This window comes from Ictidomys tridecemlineatus, chromosome 8, assembly GCF_052094955.1.
Source record: "Ictidomys tridecemlineatus isolate mIctTri1 chromosome 8, mIctTri1.hap1, whole genome shotgun sequence".
NCBI classification, from domain to species: Eukaryota; Metazoa; Chordata; class Mammalia; order Rodentia; family Sciuridae; genus Ictidomys; species Ictidomys tridecemlineatus.
Genome location: NC_135484.1, coordinates 102,527,301 through 102,550,241, shown reverse-complemented (window position 1 = coordinate 102,550,241; position 22,941 = coordinate 102,527,301).

The window sequence follows — 22,941 nt, the reverse complement described above, 5'->3', positions numbered from 1 at the left end:
TCAAAAAAAGAAAAAAACCAACAAATAAATGAGCTCACACTTTATCTCAAAGCCCTAGAAAAGGAAGAGCAAAACAACAGCAAATGTAGCAGAAGGCAAGAAATAATTAAAATCAGAGCGGAAATCAACGAAACTGAAACAAAAGAAACTATTAAAAAAATTAACAAAACTAAAAGTTGGTTCTTCGAAAAAATAAATAAGATCGACAGACCCTTAGCCATGCTAAGGAAGAGAAGAAGAGAGAGAACTCAAATTACTAATATACAGGATGAAAAAGGCAATAACACAACAGATGCTACAGAAATACAGAAGACAATTAGAAATTATTTTGAAAACCTATATTCCAATAAAATAGAAGATAGTGAAGACATTGATAAATTTCTTAAGTCATATGATTTGCCCAGACTGAGTCAGGAGGATACACACAATTTAAACAGACCAATATCAATGGATGAAATAGAAGAAGCAATCAAAAGACTACCAACCAAGAAAAGCCCAGGACCGGATGGGTATACAGCGGAGTTTTACAAAACCTTTAAAGAAGAATTAATACCAATACTTTTCAAGTTATTTCAGGAAATAGAAAAAGAGGGAGCTCTGCCAAATTTATTCTATGAGGCCAAAATCACCCTGATTCCGAAACCAGACAAAGACACCTCAAAGAAAGAAAACTACAGACCAATATGTCTGATGAACCTAGATGCAAAAGTCCTCAATAAAATTCTGGCGAATCAGATACAAAGGCACATCAAAAAAATTGTGCACCATGATCAAGTAGGATTCATCCCTGGGATGCAAGGATGGTTCAATATACGGAAATCAATAAATGTTATTCACCACATCAATAGACTTAAAGACAAGAACCATATGATCATCTCAATAGACGCCGAAAAATCATTCGACAAAATACAGCATCCCTTTATGTTCAAAACATTAGAAAAACTAGGGATAACAGGAACTTACCTTGACATTGTAAAAGCTATCTATGCTAAGCCTCAGGCTAGCATCATTCTGAATGGAGAAAAATTGAAGGCATTCCCTCTAAAATCTGGAACAAGACAGGGATGCCCTCTAACACCACTTCTATTCAATATAGTTCTCGAAACACTGGTCAGAGCAATTAGACAGACAAAAGAAATTAAAGGCATAAAAATAGGAAAAAGAAGAACTTAAATTATCACTATTTGCAGAAGACATGATTCTATACCTAGAAGACCCAAAAGGGTCTACAAAAAACTACTAGAACTAATAAATGAATTCAGCAAAGTGGCAGGATATAAAATCAACACGCATAAATCAAAGGCATTTCTGTATATCAGCAACAAAACTTCTGAAATGGAAATGCGGAAAAACACTCCATTCACAAAATCCTCAAAGAAAATAAGATACTTGGGAATCAACTTAACAAAAGAGGTGAAAGATATATACAATGAAAACTACAGAACCCTAAAGAGAGAGATAGAAGAAGATCTTAGAAGATGGAAAAATGTACCCTATTCATGGATAGGCAGAACTATAATCATCAAAATGGCGATATTACCCAAAGTTCTCTATAGGTTTAATGCAATGCCAATCAAAACCTCACACTTCAGATAGAGCCCTAATATCCAGAGTATACAAAGAACTCAAAAAATTAGACAATAAGACAACAAATAACCCAATAAACAAATGGGCCAAGAACCTGAACAGACACTTCTCAGAGGAGGACATACAATCAATCAACAAGTACATGAAAAAATGCTCACCATCTCTAGCAGTCAGAGAAATGCAAATCAAAACCACCCTAAGATACCATCTCACTCCAGTAAGATTGGCAGCCACTATGAAGTCAAACAACAACAAGTGCTGGCGAGAATGTGGAGAAAAGGGTACTCTTGTACATTGCTGGTGGGACTGCAAATTGGTGCAGCCAATTTGGAAAGCAGTTTGGAAATTCCTGGGAAAGCTGGGAATGGAACCACCATTTGACCCAGCTATTGCCCTTCTCGGACTATTCCCTGAAGACCTTAAAAGAGCATGCTACAGGGATGCTGCCATATCGATGTTCATAGCAGCACAATTCACAATAGCTAGACTGTGGAACCAACCCAGATGCCCTTCAATAGATGAATGGATAAAAAAAAATGTGGCATCTATACACAATGGAGTACTATGCAGCAATAAAAAATGACAAAATCATAGAATTTGCAGGGAAATGGATGGCACTAGAGCAGATTATGCTTAGTGAAGCTAGCCAATCCCTAAAAAACAAATACCAAATGTCTTCTTTGATATAATGAGAGCAACTATGAACAGAGCAAGGAGGAAGAGCAGGAAGAAAAGACTAACATTTAACAGAGTCATGAGATGGGAGGGAAAGGGAGAGAAAAGGGAAATTGCATGGAAGTGAAGGGAGACCCTCATTGCTATACAAAATTACATATAAGAGGTTGTGAGGGGAATGGGAAAATAAACAAGGAGAGTAATGAATTACAGTAGATGGGGTAGAGAGAGAAGATGGGAGGGGAGGGGAGGGGGGATACTAGGGGATAGGAAAGGTAGCAGAATACAACAATTACTAATTGGGCATTATGTAAAATTGTGGATGTATAACCGACGTGATTCTGCAATCTGCATTTGGGGTAAAATTGGGAGTTCATAACCCACTTTAATCTAATGTATGAAATATGATATGTCAAAGCTTTGTAATGTTGTGAACAACCAATAAAAAAAATAAAAAATTATAAAAAAAATAAAAAACTGAAAAAAAAATCCTAATGGCATTTCTGGTAGAAATAGATAAAGCAATCATGAAATTCATATGGAAAAATAAAAGACTTAAAATTGCAAAAGCAATTTTAAGCAGGAAGTGTGAATCAGGTGGTATAGGGATACCAGATTTCAAACTATATTACAGAGCAATAGTAATAAAAACAGCATGATACTGGTACCAAAACAGGCGGGTGGACCAATGGTACAGAATAGAGGACACAGAGACTAATCCACAAAGCTACAACTATCTTATATTTGATAAAGGAGCTAAAAGCATGGAATGGAGGAAGGATAGCATCTTCAACAAATGGTGTTGGGAAAACTGGAAATCCATATGCAACAAAATGAAACTGAATCCCCTCCTCTCGCCATGCAGAAAAGTTAACTCAAAGTGGATCAAGGAGCTAGATATCAAATCAGAGACTCTGCGTCTGATAGAAGAAATAGTTGGCTCTGATCTACATATTGTGGGATCGGGCTCCAAATTCCTTAATAGGACACCCATAGCACAAGAGTTAATAACAAGAATCAACAAATGGGACTTACTTAAACTGAAAAGTTTTTTCTCAGTAAGAGAAACAATAAGAGAGGTAAATAGGGAGCCTACATCATGGGAACAAATTTTTACTCCTCACACTTCAGATAGAGCACTAATATCCAGAATATACAAAGAACTCAAAAAATTAGACAATAAGACAACAAATAACCCAATAAACAAATGGGCCAAGAACCTGAACAGACACTTCTCAGAGGAGGACATACAATCAATCAACAAGTACATGAAAAAATGCTCACCATCTCTAGCAGTCAGAGAAATGCAAATCAAAACCACCCTAAGATACCATCTCACTCCAGTAAGATTGGCACCCATTATGAAGTCAAAACAAGAACAAGTGCTGGCGAGGATGTGGGGAAAAGGGTACTCTTGTACATTCCTGGTGGGACTGCAAACTGGTGAGGCCAATTTGTAAAGCAGTATGGAGATTCCTGGGAAAGCTGGGAATGGAACCACCATTTGACCCAGCTATTGCCCTTCTCGGACTATTCCCTGAAGACCTTAAAAGAGCGTACTACAGGGATACTGCCACATTGATGTTCATAGCAGCACAATTCACAATTGCTAGACTGTGGAACCAACCTAGATGCCCTTCAATAGATGAATGGATAAAAAAATGTGGCATTTATACACCATGGAGTATTACACAGCACCAAAAAATGACAAAATCATGGAATTTGCAGGGAAATGGATGGCACTAGAGCAGATTATGCTTAGTGAAGCTAGCGAATCCATAAAAAACAAATACCAAATGTCTTCTTTGATATAATGACAGCAACTAAGAACAGAGCATGGAGGAAGAGCAAGAAGAAAAGATTAACATTAAACAGAGACATGAGGTGGGAGGGAAAGGGAGAGAAAAGGGAAATTGCTTGGAAATAGAGGGAGACCCTCATTGTTATACAAAATTACATATAAGAGGTTGTGAGTGGAATGGGAAAATAAACAAGGAGAGAAATGAATTACAGTAGATGGGGTAGAGAGAGAAGATGGGAGGGAGGGGTGGGAGGATAGTAGAGGATAGGAAAGGTAGCAGAATACAACAGTTACTAATAGCACATTATGTAAAAATGTGGATGTGTAACCGATGTGATTCTGCAATCTGTATTTGGGGTAAAAATGGGAGTTCATAACCCACTTGAATCTAATGTATGAAATATGATATGTCAAGAGCTTTGTAATGTTTTGAACAACCAATAAAAAAAAGAAAAAAAAGAAAAAAAAGAAAAAAACCTCTATCAACCTGCATAAAAATCAACTCAAAGTGGATCAAAGACTTAGGCACTAAAACAGAGACCCTCTGCCTAATAGGAGAAAAAATAGACCCAAATCTTCACCATGTTGATCTAGGACCTGACTTCCTTAAAACGACTTGTAAAGTGCAAGAAGTAAAATCAAGAATCAATAATTGTAGTGGATTCAAATTAAGAACCTTCTTCTCAGCAAATGAAACAATTAATAACTCGAGGAGAGAGCCTACAGATTAGGAGAAAATCTTTCCCATGTGCACCTCTATAAAGCACTAATCTCTAAGATATATAAAGAACCAAAAACTTAATACCAAAAAACCAAATAACCCAATCAGTAAGTCAGCTGAGGAACTGAACAGACGCTTCACAGAGAAGAAATACCATTGATCAACAAATATATAAAAATGTGTTCAACATCTCTAACAATTAGAGAAGTGCAAATTAAAACTACTCTAAGATTTCATCTCACTCCTGTCAGAATGGCAATCATCAAGAATGCAGGCAACAATAAATGTTGGCCAGGATATGGTGACAGAGGTACACTCATAATAGTTGTTGGTGGGACTGCAAGTTGGTGCAACCACTATGGAAAGCAGTATGGAGCTTCCTCAGAAAACTGGGAATGGAACCACCATTTGACCCAGCTAACCCACTCCTTGGTTTATACTCAAAGGGCCTAAAATCAGCATAGTATAGTGATACAACCACATCAATGTTTATAGTAGCTCAATTCACAATAGGTAGACTATGGAACCAACCTAGGTGTCCCTCAATAGATGAATGAATAAAAGAAATATGGTATATATACTCAATGGAAAATTACTCAGCTTTAAAGAAGAATGAAATTATGTCATTTGCCAGTAAATGGATGGAATTAGGGAATATCATACTAAGCAAATTAAACCAACCCCACAAAACCAAAGGCTGAATGTTTTCTCTAACATATGGATGCTAATTCACAATAAGGCAGGGGGTACTAGGGAAGAATAAAATTACCTTAGATTAGGTAGAAGGAAGTGATGGGAGGGTATGTGGGGATAGGAAAGATAGTATAATGAGAAAATACATTCTTACTGTATGTATATATGCAACTACATGACCAATATGATTCTGCAACATGTATACTCAGTGCAGGGACACAGCCACATCAAAATGTATAGCAGCACAATTCACGATAGCTAAACTGTAGATGCCCTTCAATAGATGAATGGATAAAAAAGTGGCATATATATGCAATGAAATATTACTTAGCAATAAAAGAGAACAAAATCATGGGATTTGTAGGTAAATGGATAAAGTTAGAGAAGATAATGCTAAAAGTTCCAATCCTGAAAAACCAAATGCCAAATGTTTTCTCTGATATAAGGAGTCTGATTCATAGTGGGATAGGGAGAGGGAGTATGAGAGGAATAGATAAACTCTAGATAGGGCAGAGAGGTGGGGGGGCATGGGATTAGAAATGATGGTGGAATGAGATGGACCTTATTATCCAAAGTACATGTATGAAGACACGAATTGGTGTGAATATATTTTGTATACAACCGGAGATATGAAAAATTGTGCTCTATATGCGTAATAAGAATTGTAATGCATTCTGTTGTCACATATAAATAAAAAAGTAATTAAAAAATTTCTCTAAAGGAAAAGTTCAGGCCATTAATATTCACTTCAATAACTGAATCTCTCTTTTTTTTTCTGATGTAGGAGATCCAAATTAGGCTATTAATACTAATTAAACAAGTTTTTAAAAATTTTAAAAAGTATACTCAGAAAAATGAGAAATTATATCCCATCTATGTATAATATATCCAAGTTCATTAATGCATTCTATTGTCATGTATAACTAATTAAAATAAACAAAAATTAAAAACATATATAATATGTATACATATGTATATGGGTGTGTGTGTGTGTATATATATATAAAGAAATATCTGCTCACCTATGTTATCACAACATTTTAGATGAGGGTAAAACAAATCAAACCCACAAACAACAATTAAAAAAAACATTAATTCAAGTGGGTTATGAACTCCCATTTTTTACCTTGTATACAGATCAAAGTATGAAATATGATATGTCAAGAACTATGTAATGTTTTGAACAACCAACGATAAAAAAATTTAAAAAAAAACGTTAAAAATTTCTAGATGATGTGAAGTTACAAAATCCATTGAGAAAATTTTTCTAATTCTCCTGATATTTTATTGGTAAGATTTAAATATTTATTTTCAACTTAGTGATCTGTTTATTTCTGTTCTATTAATTTATTTATCCATATAGACATCTAGGGGGCATGATGCCCTTGAAATTATCAGTATGTGTGTATATGTGTATATACACACATATACACACATACACACATACTGATAACACACATATATATCGATAACACATATGTATATATAACACATATATAGATAATAACACATATTGATAAGTATATCTCATCTCTATCTTCCAGTTTTCTTGATAGTATTTATTTGTTTATATTTATTTATACTGGAGATTAAATCCAGGAGTGCACTACCACTGAGCTACATCCTCAGTCCTTTTTATTTTTTTTTGAGACAGGATCTTGCTAAGTTGCCCATGCTGGCCTTGAACTTGGGGTTCCTCTGCCTCAGCCTCCCAAGTAGCTAGGATTACAGCTATGCACCACTGCATCCAGTTTAATTGTGTTTAGTTATATGTAATATGTAGGGAAGGAGAAGGTGACTTTTCATCCCAAACTTACAGCACAAACCGTGGCTGTCATCAGTCAGGAAAGGACCACTCTCATAGTCTTCATCATGGAGTATGGAGATAGAATCTGGCTTGCTTCCTCTGTGCAGTAATAAAATAAATAAAATAGATATTAAATGATCTTATAAAACAAAAGCCTCATGGAGATTAAATTTTTACATTAAAATAAGCATTTTATATTAAACCTTGATTCCAGTTTTTCATGGGATTTAAGATCTGAGCAGTAATAAGAAAAGAAATACATAGCATTTGAAAAAAGTTCTGACTGAAGGGTAGAAGAGTTTTAAACATATGCCCTCATAGAACCCTCACAGTTGGTACAAAAATATTCCCAATCAATTAAACTCATGTGAAACTAAAAGCCTAGAGGACTCTAATTCTTATTCCTTATGTACCTCTCCTGCAAAAGTGGGCAACTTGTCCTAGGCTTTCTCAAAATTCTCTTCTTGAATTCATTTGTTTCTCTGCATCTTTCATGTTTAAAGAATAGATGAGAAATAGGGAAGTCTGAGGACTATAAAACTGGCGCCAGTGCTTCATGAGCTGTGTGTAACACCAGTGACAGCTGAAAGAATTTTAGGTGGCACATGAATGATGTGAATGTGGCTATGTAGCCTTGGAGCTTATAGACAAAGAAATTATGTTTTTATTTATTTATTTAATTTTTTCTTAGGTTTTCTTTCCTTTTTTTTTCTTTTAAGATATACATTACGTAGTATATTTTGTCTTATTATACATACGTGGCATATAACTTATTCTAATTAGAGTACCATTTTTGTGCTTGTATATGATGTGGAATTTCACTGGTTATGTATAACCAGTGTTCAGAGTTATGTCTGATTTATTCTACTGTATTTCCTATTCCCATCTACCACTCCCTTCTGTTCATTCCCCTTTGTCTAATACATGAATTTCTATTCTTTTTACCTCCACCTTGTTGTGTGTTAGCAACTTCATATCAGAAGAGAACATTCAACTTTTGGTTTTGGGGATTGGCTTATTTCACTTAGCATGATAGTCTCCAGATATTTTCAAGTACTTAACAAAATTTTAAGACTATATTCATGTTGTACTACAGGTTTTTTTTACACTTTTTACAACTGTTTGGTGTGTGTGCGTGTGTATTACTGAGGACTGAACCCATGGCGTTGTGCATGCGAGGCAAGCGCTCTACCAACTGAGCTATGTCCCCAGCCCCTGGGCTGTCTTTTTAAAAGTGAACAAATGTCTCCTCGCAAGAATTAGCAATGTACTACTTTCATTAAATTTAATATTTTATTTTTTTGTATTCTTAACCTATTTATAATTCTGACTTTCCTTTATGGTATTAGCATAGAATTTTGTTTTAAGTAAATATATTTTTAAAATAGTGTAAGTGGCTATAACAGTAATAGTTTTATCCAATGAAAAGTATTGATAAAGATTTTGAAGCTGTCACAATAATGATTAAATTGGTAAATATGGAAAAACAGTAATTGCTTGTGGACTACCATTTCTGGATTCTCTGACTAATATGAGCATTGCTTGATAAAGGCCTCGAAAATACCAATTTCACATTGAGGAATTGGCAATTAATATCAAATTATTTCATGAGGTAATGAAATTTTATTCTTGTCTTTAGCTCCTTTTCTCTTTTATAGGTTTCATATTTTCAATGTGTTTCTGCTGTTCTAAGGTTTTATTCGTCCTTTGATTATGCAACATTTTAATTCTAAACATGTACTTTTTTTTCAAAAATACTTTTATATGTTTAAGGGTCCATGGCAAAATAATTATCCCTATACCTCGGCCTTACCTGCCCTTGATTTTAGGTTTTTTTTTTTTCTTTTTTTTTCCTTTTTGGTACTGGGATTGTACTCATGGCCTTGTGAATGCTAGGCAAATGCTCTGCCATTGAGCAATAGCCCCTGCCCTTGCTACGGTTTTAATCAGCATCATTACAATGCTCATGAGGCAAGACATTCCTTTGATTTATTTTAAACATAGAATCAGAAAGAGTTTTCAAAATGCTTCTTAGGTTTCATGACTTCTCTCTGTTAGTGGCTGTGGTTATTTTGTATACATTCATTCAAGGTTATGGGGAATATTTCAAGGATAGATGTGATATTGGCATGAACACTAAAATAAATCAGACTTTGGGAGGTATTCCAGACCCAAGGAACTGTTCTATTATTATTTGCTCTTTTCTAGATCCTGTGATTTGGTGTTTTGATGATTCTAATAATATCAAGGACTCTAAAAGGCTGGGTTGTTTCAGAATTTCTTGGGGGTCCTACCAGGTCCTAACTTAGGAGAAAGTGAGTGAAACCCAGCCCTTGACAAGGAATGAGTCTGAAAGGAAGGTCTTTTTTATTTCTAGAATATATTGACATGAATTCTCTAGAAGAGAACCTATTTACAGAGCCTATTTACTAATTAAAATGAGTAGTTTAAAGATTGTATCCTCGAAGTTAGAATTCCATAATTCTGAAATTTTAATTTTGTTTCTGTGTAGTGCTTGGATTTTGATTCAGAATCCTTTCTCATCTTCCTCTTGCTCTCCTGTTTTAAAATTTGGCTTTACATCATGAAATATAATCTCCTCACCTGCCATAGCAAACAATGCAAATGAAGAAGAATCAATCATTGCCTTTGTAGTAAAGAGATATGAAGAATTGATATGAAATAAATCATACGTACAATGAGTAGTAATGACAGGAATGGAAGTATTCATCACTTGGGCTGTGAGCAATACCATATCCAATCTCATGACTGCCATATGGTATCACCTAAAGATAAATGCATTAGGTTATACATGTTGGCTACATTGTCTTGAAGCCTTCCTCTATTTTGACCCCACTAAATTTTCACCATTATATTTTCTTTGTTTTTTGTGAGTGCATGCCTGCCTGCAGAAAGCCTAATGGTTAATATCTTTCTTATAACTTTCTCTCTGCAAGATTTTCTTTCTGTCTTGCTTTTCTCCTACTCTCTCATTTCTGCCGGACAGTTTAAGATGGGAAGCTATCAAAAATTAAATGGAGGAAATTGCTAGAACTAACATTATAGCTTCTTGCTCCTTTCCCTCCATTTTCTTCCTTGGTCTTTCCATACAAAACTCTCAGTGCACTAAGAAAAGGGCCATATTCCTTGATGGGTAACATGAATCCAGTTCCATTCTCATAGAGTTGCCTGTACAAGCACATCATATCATTTGTTATGGAAGTAGACACCGTTTAGGGGCACTTGTAAAATGTCAGTGAAAATATCTTCTCTTTCTTCCCCTTCCATTTTTTCCATTCGCCATTCTTCCAATCCAGATATTTGTATATTGACATTTTACATTTTTTTTTGTATTTAAGATTTTGAAAGCAAGTCCTATAATGCAAATATTGTTTGGCAATTTGTTACTTAATAACTTTGATCAAATTATTTTTATTAGTCTAGCTATAGAATCCTTACCCTCACTTTCATGAATAAGGTTGCAGTTGTAGGAAGAGGATAAAAATGTACCATAATTTAGGGTATTCAATCAGGCAAAAAGTTCTATAGTGAAGAGGCATAGGAGGGAAATCTGTAGGATACAGAGATGATAATTGGGATAGTGCGATCATAAAAGAGGTAATTGTGCAAAAAGTATAATCCTATATTTAAATCTCTCTGCTGCATACTGTTTCTGTGACCTTAATGAAATTACTTAAGTTTCTGTGAACCTGTTTCCCTATCTAGAATGCGGGAATTCTAATTTCCACACAGTACATAGCATATATAGCAGAGGCTCAGGAAGTGTGTGTCTAGCAAAACATTTCAATATATGGGGTAAAGAGACGATAGAGATGGAAAGGCTTTCAACTAGATGGAGAAGTTTACAAGGTTTATACAAGCAAGACAAATGCAAACTTTTTCTCAGTGTCTAATTCTAGACACTACTGATGTCTAAAACTATTATGTTATCAAAAGTGATAAACTTCCTTCAGAATGACGTAATGATGATTACAGATGTTGTTGCTAGGCATTCGAAGATCTTTTAGATGTAAAGAAAAATCTTGTTCAAAGGAGTGATATCCTCTATTGTGAATATGTGTGTGTGTGTGTCTGTGTATTTGTATTGGTTGGTGTGTGTGTGTGTGTGTGTGTGTGTGTGTGTGTGTGTGTTTGTATTGGTTGGTTGAAGGGAAAGCAAAGATGATTTGGTTGTTAAGGCTGGAGTATTCAATGGTGACTGAACTCCTGAATTCCTCCCTTCATACCTGGGCGCAAGACTGGAATAAGCCTTCTGCTGAAATGGCTTCAATATCAGAAAGGAACATAGCATCCTGTATGATCCAATCAAAGATGACAGATCCCCAGGAGAGAGCATCAGGTGATTGAAATATGTTTTCAATGTATAGTTCATCTGAATAAAAGATGAGGTCCATTTAGTTCCCAAGCAATTATCCTACTGATAATGAAGTGGACAGTCGTTCCCTGGCCTTGCTATGAGTTGTTGTCTGTCTTTCATTCCACATCCCCACATTTTACACTAATAGGAAAATAATCTTTCTAATTATTAAAATAATTCCCAAGGGCTAATTAGGATTCTTAAGTAGGTTGTTTTCATTTTTGGATCAAAAAGCATTATAATAAAATGGATACATTGATGGAATTTATCCCTTTGAAGTCAATTTGCAGTAAATAATGAGACTAGGAGGGCTGCAAGAACTTTTAGGTTTGAAAATTGAGAACTTTCTTTATTTAAAATCAAGAAAAAATTTGAGGCATATGCATGGATTTTTTTTTTCAGAATAGATAGTCAGTCTTTGGGAAAGCATAAATGAATTAGAAAATGTCCAACCATAGAAAGGTTGTAGATAAATATCCAATGCTTGACTCAGATTGTATGAGAAATCTCCCTATCTTTTTCATTTTTTCCTTCCTTTTGAATTTACATGTCATAGTCCCACAAGAAAGAACTATTGTGTTTATTTTATCCAAAATTGTAAACATTAATATTAAGATAGTAATAGAGGTAAGAATGCAGAAAAGATATGTGAATGAGCAATAAGGAGGCAGACACAGTTCACACTCTTACGTGACAATGAAAATCACATAAGGTTGAATTAGTAGGAACTTTTTGTCTATTTGTAGATGGAGGAGGAGAAATTTGCAAAAGGGGAGATGTTGAAGGTAGGACAGTCTGGAGTGCTTACAATGTTCAAATGTGATCAAGCATAAAGATGGAGAAAAATGTTTTGGAAGGTATAACAACAACTGAGTATTACTTTAAAGAATGTGCAGCTTTTGAAAAAAGGGAAAAAATAAACACTTCAAATCCCATGGTTATTATTGCTTTTTCATTTTTGAATAGATGGTGATTTAATTCTTCAAAAGCTGATTCTTACATGGGAGTGAACCCCAGAGGAAAGTCGAGGTGGCTTGAGGAAAACACCATAATGTCCACAAAGAAACAGCAGACAGTATCTGCCACTGTTCTGAAAACGACTCTCGGTGATGGAACCAGCCTCTCTGGGTATCAGCCTACTTCTGGATGTGTGCAGAAATGACAGGGAGCCACTGGATTTTGTCATCAAAATCCAGGAGGGTTTTTTTATCAAGGCATGGTTAATGATCTGGGAAAGTTTTATGTCTTACCATTCACTTCTCTTTCATTTAGCAAACAGTTTTCCATCTTATTCGTATCTGCTGTGCTTTGAACAGTGGTAACATCTTCACAACTCCATTCCTCAGTGAAATACAGAAATGTTTTCATTATACATCATTTACCAAAAAAAGTACACTATTGACAAATGACTCCACTCTTTTCATATCTCAAGAATTAAATAAACTAATTTTTTATTCTTCACATGCCAGCCATGTTTTATTCTCTGCTGTACTGTCTTGCCCCTCCTCCCCCCTAAAGTTCTGGATTCATAAAATTCTGCTACTTACTTTTTAAACTTTCCAAGATCTGGATCTTGTTTACCTTATCAAGTCTTTCCATGTAACTGTCTCTTAGGCATTTTCTCCACAGTCAAGTTGGGCTAGAGTCACTTCTTTTTCTCAGTGACTTTTGGTTTTGATCCACCTTTTACTCCTACCACCTTTCCATCACTGTATTTGCTAAACGCCAAATCCCAGCCACTCATCATTAGCCACTGCAATTTTCATCTCCCCGAATGGCTTTCCTAACTCCTTAATCTCCCCTTTCCTGCTGTATTCCCTTTTCAGTATCCTTCAATTTTAATATTTAATCATTATCCCTTGTATTGCTGACTATTTTATGTTTATATTCAATGCCACAACCCTGTTTAAAGCCTTTAAGTAGCAGAATAAGTAAATGTTTTGGATCTGTTTTGGTCACCTAGGACTAGATAGTAAGTATGGTGTTCCAAAGAATGCTAAAACACTTTTGTGTTTCTGGTTCTGTGAAGACCACTGGGCTCACACTGATTCGGTGAGGTGGGGCAATTTGTAGGATGAGGCTAGGCCAGAGACTCCTAACCTCTTTTAGGCCATAAGGACTGGAGAATCTTATGAAAGATATATATCTTTTCATGAGAAAATATGAAGCATTTCTATCTGCAATATTTTGCATCTACTATCAAAAAAATAATGAATTTACAGATTAATTTTTCTATGGACTCCAGCCTAAAAGCCTGTGGGGCAGATCAGAAAGTGAAAAATTCTTGCCTTTATAATCATTAGGCATAGAGTGAAATTTTTCTATGTATTGTGAGTCTACATAGATATTATCCTGCTTTGATTCAGCATTGTCTCCAGATTCTCTCTTTTTTCTTGGTGATGCTGGAGATCCAACCCAGGGCCTTGCACATGCTAGGCAAGCACTCTGACACTGAGTTGTACCCCAGCCCATTTGGATACTATTTAATATCAAAGGTTTTATTTATTTATTTATTTTTTAACATTGACTGTAGAAGCAACTTCTCTGTTTAGGTGGCATTCCCAGTTTTAGATGCCATAGAACACTGCTCATCCACATAAGGTAGCTTTTGTATTTTTTAAAAAAGTTTTTTTTTCAAGATGAAATGACAACCAGACACATGTGAGATTAAACTGTCAGAATAGTGTAACACTTTGCTGAGTGCTTTAACTCTATTGTCTAATAAATACTTTCCCTGCATTCTCTTGCTTAATCCGACCAACTACTTATCAAGAAAGGCACAACTTTACTATTTTTTTTTAAGTAAGGAAACTAATGCCAAAAAACCCCCAAGAAACTTGCCCTATAATACATAGTTAGTGAATGTTGGAATTAGAATTTGAACTCATCCAATTCATCTCTGTGCCTACTCTCTTGAGCATGAGGCTGCTTGTATTATCCTCCACACTTACAGAACTTGTGTTTGCGCAGGAAGTGGGCAGTTCATTGTGCACAATCTCTTGACAATTTTTATCCTGGAAGTAAATATTTAGGAATTTGGCATAACCAGTGTATCTTGGGTACTATGAAATATTAATTCTATTTGTATGGTTGGAAATAACTTTTTTCCTAATCCATCTCTAGTGACAATCATTTATAGCCCTTTATTTAATATTTACAGTGCTGTTATTTTTATTTCCAAACTGGCCTCTGCCAGAGTGAGAAAAGGAAAGAGATCAGAACTTGACTCCTGAAAGCATATCAGTGCCCTTTAATGCTATTAAATATATTTATATATTTAATAGCATTAAATATTAAACGCATTAAATATAATACGTTTGTTAACTTCCACTTAACAAACGTATTATATTTTTCCTTTCTCTCATACAAAACTATGCAGGAAATATTACCAACTTTTAGTTAAAAGAGAAAAACATGCAATAGATAATTGATAGGCCTAAGATTGAGCCAGGACACCTGCCTTTAAATAACTTTTATATTTCACCAAATTTTATTCAGTATTACTATTTTTGGAAGCTCTGAAGAATACAGAATAATTCCAAACTTTGATACAGAAATCAAGAGTTAAATGGCTATTCTTGAATGTGTTACAGATTTTGGGATAGATATTCAAGGGTTTGCATTTTATGAATCTAGCTCTGGGTTATGAATTATAGTCATTGTATCTTTTTAAAAAAATTTTTATTATTGGTTGTTCAAAACATTGTATCTTCTAAGACATAATCCTTGAGGGTCAAAGGTGTTCAGTAAATTTTTAGAGAATACATGCTATATATACATTAATGTGTTAGATACAACAAGAATAATATGAGTAATTTGCTGTTTCATAGTAGGCCCACATCAAATTCAAAAGCCACCACAACAAAAGGGAATAAGTTAAGTGTCATTGGAAAATTTAAAGTTTTAAAAGGAGAATTCAGAGAGCAATCACGTTAACCATCCTGCTGCCTGCCCCCCCCCCAAATCATCTGAGATATGTTATGAGAGCATTCATGTAAAAGAGAACATTTTAGATTGGCTTCCAAAGACCAGTAAGATTTCCTTCAAGCAAGGTGAGGTGAGGTAGAAAAAAGTGGGATATTTCAAAAGGACAGAAAGGCGTATGGAAGTCTTAAGAGTTTTTTAGGTAAGTAAAGTTATAGAATGTAGCTGAAGTTTGTGGGAAATCTCATGCAGTAGTTAGCAACAAGCTGAAAACAATTCTTTTTTGGTTTGAGGAGAAGCTGTGGTGAAATATTTTAATGCTTTTCCTTGTGTGTGTTGATCTTACCCTTTTCAGCACATTACTTACTGATGGAATCACTGATGACCTTGATTCATTGTGAAGATCAAGGATTATATTTTGTATCACTTCATCTTCAGGGATTAAGTCAGACAATGATGCATCAACCTAAGCAAGAGATACATAAGGATGAACACAAGTGCTCCAGTCTTGTGATGTAGTACTGTGCTCTGAGCTCACTCATGAGGCTTCTACAGTTATCTCTCAAAGATATGCACTTTCTTTTGTTCTTTCCCTTCTGGACTTATTGAGATATAGTTGACAATAGAAATTGCATACATTTGAGGTGTATAACCTGATGTTTTGGTTTGTGTTTTTATGGTAAAACAATTATCACAAATAAATTAAGATATCCATCACATCACATAACAATGGTGCTTTCCTCTTTCCTTCTTCTTTTCTTTCTCTTTCTCTGAAACAAACATCTATGATCTACCCTCTTGACAGATGTCCAGCATACAATGCAATATTGTTGATGACAGTCCCATGTTAAAATTAGTTTCTAGGACTGTTTCCCTTTGTTTATTGAAACTTTGTAATCTTCAACCAGTACCTCCCAATTCACCCTCCCCTGGAATCCATCATTTTGCTGTTCCTATGAGTTTGATTATTTTAGATTTCACAGATAAGTGAAATAGTTTTTTTTCTATGTCTGGCTTATTTCACTTAGATAATGTCCTTCAAATTTGTCCATGTTATCAGAAAAGGCAGGGTTTCCTACTTTAAGGTTCAATAATATTACACTGTGTATGTATAACATTTTTAAATTGATATTTTAGAATTATCAAGCTAACCAAATAGGAATGTGCTTGGTAAAGTTGAAATATAAACCAAAAAATAATATTATTCATTTCAGTAAGAATTTCTGAATATCTGGTTTAAAATCTAGTACTACTTTGTATTCTATTTATTAATTTGCTGTGTAATTTTCCTTGTTGCTTTTAAGTACAAACACTATATCCACAATAGATAAATAAATAATAACTGCATAAACAGCAAAAAAGATTGGTAAAGGAGAGAGAGGAAGGAGGGGAAGAAGAAAAAAATAAGTATAAATATGTACAATTTTTATTCTACTTTCACTCCTTATGGTCTTTTTCTTGTTTTCCTTCACAGATTAATAAAAAGATTCTTCAGGATTAGGATAGGGCAGAACATTTGCAGGGACTTCTTGTGGTTCAGGGAACTATATGCAGAGACAGTTTCAGTCTGCTTTTCTGTGCCATGTTTATGGCTCCTACCTGTTTCATGGAGTGATGAAGAACAGAGTGCAGACATAATAGCAAATGGAGCAGATACATCCTTAAAAGAGTAAAAATCTGTTTCATTAAATGTACATCTTCAAGAGTAATGCTGAACTGTCATCTCCCAGGAACAAGCTCTGACAATATCCTTCCTTCAGGCAATGCCATTAGTCACTCACTTTAAACTTTTAACCCCCTACAATCAACTCACTTATTATTCTTTACTAAGGAGTAGGTTGACTTATTATTTTTAATACCATCCTGGTATTCATAGCTTAACTGTGGGTGTTTTTTTTAGCATTTGATTCACATGATCTTAATAAACTCTGACCTCACTTGCACCTTGTACAGTGCAGTGTTTCTCAAAACACAATCCACAGAGAACCTACATCCACCACATCCAGGATGCTAGCTAAAATTCAGATTCCTAGATCCTACATATTCAGAGTCCTTGAAGGTGATAGTTGAATCTCTGTATTTTAAGCAAATCCCTCATGAATCTCTATATCTTCTTAAATCTGATAGCTCTAGAACAGTACCTTCAGATCTCAGCATGCTTACCTCCCTTCATGTATCTCTCTCAACTGTAAAACCAATTATATTAGCATGGAATTTGCAATGACTAATCTACAATCCACATGGGTTATGTTTTGTATTAATAGGAGAATCTGAAGCTTACCATTTTTCTCACAGGTTTTGTTTTCCTTATTTAATTTATTTTCCAAGTTAATGCATTTTTTCTTGAACATATTTCTTGGAACTAGGCATATGCTAAGGACTAGTGACATAAAAATAAAAAACTACAGTTTACTTGGGAATGTTTTTTAAAATAAATCCCATTCCCCTTTCCAGTAAACAATGCTGTTGTTTTTCTGTGTTTCTAAAAGAACACGGGAAATAACTTGAGTGACTACTTTTTCTGTTATCCTATTTGGAAGCCTAAATGTGAAATTTCTTGATTATATACAATGAATTGGATATGTATGGCAGTAGCTTTCAAACCATAGTTTCAGAACCCCTTAATTAATGAAGAACACAAGCAACTTAAGTTTATGTGAGTTACAGCTATGCCTACTGAACCATATTTGAACTTAAAACTATTCTATTAACTATTTGCATCTCTGAAATTTGTAAAATTTATATTGTTCTAAGAACAGATTGAAGAGAATAGTGATACCATATATAGGATATCAGCTATTATATTCTAATCTATTTTTTTAAATTCTTTTTTTAACCTCCCATATGAATTTCTTTTTTATTTTATTTTTGCAATGAGTGTATGTGTGTGTGTTGGGTTTGATAACCAGCACACAATGAATCTGCTTTATAATATCAGTATTCATAGATTAGAAGACAATATTATTAAGATGTCAAGAAGACCAAGTGAACTTTAGAGTTCATGCAATCTCTTTCAAAATACAAAAGATGATATTTTGTAGAATTAGAAAAATTCATCCTAAAATTTTTGTAAAATCCCAAGGGATTCCAAATAGTGAAAACAATGTAAAAGAAAGAAAAGAGTTGGAGAGCTTATATTTTCTGATCTCAAAACTCACTGCAAAGTTACAGCAAACAACACAGTATGATATGGGCAAAAGAAAACACATGTAGATCAATGGCAAAGAAAAGAGAGTGCAGAATAAACTCATTTATGGTCAAAACATTTTCAACAAGAGTAACAATACCATATGATAGAATAGGGCAATCTTTTCAATGAATGGTTTTGAAAAAACAGGATTTTTATACATGAAACAATGAAGTTGAGTCCCTAAATATAAAATTAATTTAAAACATACCATCATGTGCCAAACTTAAAAAAAAAGAAACACAGAGTTAAAGCTACAAAAGTCTTAAGTAAATCTGCTCTAGTGCCATCCATTTCTCTGCAAATTCTATGATTTTGTCATTTTTAATTGCTGCATAGTACTCCATTGTGTATAGATGCCACTTTTTTTTTATGGCACTAGAGCAGATTATGCTTAGTGAAGCTAGCCAATCCCTAAAAAACAAATACCAAATGTCTTCTTTGATATAATGAGAGCAACTATGAACAGAACAGGGAGGAAGAGCACGAAGAAAAGATTAACATTAAACAGAGACATGAGATGGGAGGGAAAGGGAGAGAAAAGGGAAATTGCATGGAAATGAAGGGAGACCCTCATTGTTATACAAAATTACATATAAGAGGTTGTGAGGGGAATGGGAAAATAAACAAGGAGAGTAATGAATTACAGTAGATGGGGTAGAGAGAGAAGATGGGAGGGGAGGGGAGGGGGGATAGTAGGGGATAGGAAAGGTAGCAGAATACAAAAAAAAAGAACCTATTTGGAATAATCATTTCAATTTTAAAAGTATAATCTTACATCAAGCTTCTTAACCTTACAAAAATCTGCTTTTGCAAAAGTTTAATATATATTTATATGGGTATTTTATTGATGTAGAAATTACAACACAACTTCTTTATAGTGATATATTAGTCATTCCCTTTAAAAGTGAAAGATTAATATGTGCTTTTATGTAAATATTACAATACAACTTATTTCTTTTGAGTGATAAAAAAAAAGTCTTAAGAAAAACAGAGGACATTGAATTTAGCTATGATGTCTTAGATGATATCACAAACACAGGCAACAAAAGAAAAAGTAGTTAAATTGGGTTTTATCAAAATTAAAAACTTTTGTCTGTCAAAAGACACTGTCAACTGAGGGAATAACTACTCCCCTCATGGGAGAAAAATATTTGTAACTCATGTATGTAATACAGAATTAATACCTAAAAGAAATAAAGAATATCTATAAATCAACAAAAAACCCAAACTCTCTCTCTCTCTCTCTCTCTCTCTCTCTATATATATATATATATATATATATATATATATATATATACATATCCTTTGTTTGTGTATATAATACACACACATATATAAGAAAAACACATTTTTACCAGAAAAAATCTAATCAGAAATAAGTGAGTGAGATAATGAGCAAAATATTTGAATTTCTACCAAAGAAAACATTACTTAAGATTGTATCCTCTAGTGAAGCAGGAGGCATCACAATACCAGACTGTAAACTGTACTGCAGAGCAATAGTAAAAGAAAAACCAACAAAAAACCAAAACAGTGTGGTATTGGCACTAAAATAGATATGTAGACCAGTGGAACAGAATAGAAGACACAGAGACAAACTGACATAAATATAGTTATCTCATACTAGCAAAAGGTGCCAAAAATATACATTGAAGAAAAGATAGTCTCTTCAACAAACGGTGCAGGGAAAACTGGAAATCCATATGTAGCAAAATGAAATTAAACCACTATCTCTCACCATGTACAAAACTCAAATCAAAGTGGATCAAGTACTGAGTCATTAGAACAGAGACCTTGAGCCTAATAGAAGAAAAAGTATGCCTAAATCTTCATCATGTCAGCTAACAACCTGATTTCCTTAATAAGACTCCTAAAGCACAAGAAGTAAAATCAAGAATCAATAAATGGGATGGGATCAAACTAAAAAGCTTCTTCACAGCAAAGGAAACAATAATGTGAAGAGAGAGGCTACAGAATGGGAGAAAATATTTACCACTTGCACCTCAGATAGAGCACTAATCTCCAGGATATATAAAGAACTCACAAAACACCAAAAAAGCAAATAACACAATCAATAAACAGATGCAGTAACTGAACAGACACTTCACAGAAGAAGAAATAAAGTCAATCAACAAATATATGAAAAAATGTTCAACATCTCTGGCAATTAGAGAAATGCAAATCAGAACTACACTGAGATTTCATCTCACCCCAGTCAGAATGGCAATTATAGAATACAAGCAACAATAAGTGTTGGTGAAGATTTGGAGAAAAAGGTTCACTCATTATTGCGGGGAGAACTGCAAATTGATGCAAGCATGCTGGAAAGCAATATGAAGATTCCTTAGAAAACTTGGAATGGAATCACCATTTGACCCAGCTATCCCACTCCTTGGTTTATACACAAAGGACTTAAAATCAGAATACTATAGCGACACAGCCTCATCAATGTTTATAACAGCTCAATTCACAATAGTTAAACTGTGGAACCAACTAGATGCCCTCCAACAGATGAATGGATAAAGAAAATGTGGTATATTTACACAATGGAATATTATCAGCCTTAAAGAAGAATGAAATTATGGCATTTTTCAGGTAAGCTGCTGGAGCTGGAAAATATCATGCTAAGAGAAATAAGTCAATTCCCCCAAACCAAAGGCTGAATGCTTTCTTTGATATGCTGATACTGATCCATAAGGGGGAGCAAGTAGGGAAGAATGGAGGAACTTTGGATTGGGCAGAGGGGACTGAAGGGAGGGGAGGGGTGTGGGGGTGGGAAGGATGGTGGAATGAGACTTACATTATTACCCTATGTACATGTATTATTGCACGATTAGTGTGACTTTGCATCTATACAGAGGAATGAGAAATAGTGCTCCATTTGTATAAAATGTGCCAGAATGCATTCTGCTGTCCTGTATAACTAATTAGAACAAATAAAAAATAAATTAAAAATAAAATTAAAGAGAGAAAAGGCAAAATAATAAAAAAGAACCATATTGATAATCAGGAAAAACATACAGACCTTTTCCCACATTCATAAAGTAAAACACAAAAGTATAAATAAAGCCAGTATTATTTCAAAAAATAATACTGAGTTGCTCCATATAAACTTAGCACTACTGAAGATTATATCTTCTAATCGCAAATATAGGTTTAAATACTTCTGCAACTCAGCATCCTGCTAATGCCTCATTTAGCACATTTTCCTCATAATAGGAGTGCTATTTTAGGCTTCAAAATAAAGCATCTCATCTCCTGTGACCTTCTAGACTTAATTCTTTTTCACCACTGCTCTCTTCCTCTACCTCTCAGAGCTTCCTCTAGCAGCACCTTCAGGAGCCAAGGTAAAGGCATGGGAGTAGGCTGGCAGTCTCACTCACTTGTTTTTGTTGAGAATTCTTCTGGTGAAAATAAAAATTTTAATTGAGTTATTGTTTCACATTAGGAAAAACTATCACTGGTCGTGGAGCAAGGGATTATAAAACTAAAGAAAAAATGGAATTTGGCTACAAGATTGCTTGTACAATTGCATTAAAAATAATTACACTAACATTTAAAATTTTAACTCAATAGAACACTATGTGTTGGGCCATTTTAATGTTGAAATTTTGGAGTAGATTATCATTAAAAAATTTTTTTTAGCATAATTACTAGATTATGCATTTTACTCTACATATATAAAAATATTCACTAAGCTGTTTAGAGAGAAATTATATTGCCACAGTACTGAAAATATTTATGAAATCTAGTTAAAAAATCTTTCCGTTTCATTAAGTCTGTACAAGGTCCATGAAAGTTAATTTGCCATTACAATTAGTAATGAAACATTATAATTAATCTTTTAAAATATACAAGCTTCTGTAAATATTTTTGTTTTGTTGTTGCCTTTAAAAAGCCATTCCCACCCACCCGCCACCAAGACTGTTGGGTTAACAGAACTATATTTGGCTATAATAATTTAAATTGTGATGTATACTCTGAAGTAGTATTTTAACTATGTATGAATTTTAATAGTCTATTAATTACCTTAATGTTATCCTTTAAGATGTATCTTTAAATAAATTATCTTCCTAGGAGAAAAAGAAATGTAATTTAAAATTTAATACACAAGTTAAGCAAATATTTTTATGTTCATTCTGATACTTTCATGTGTTAACAGCAG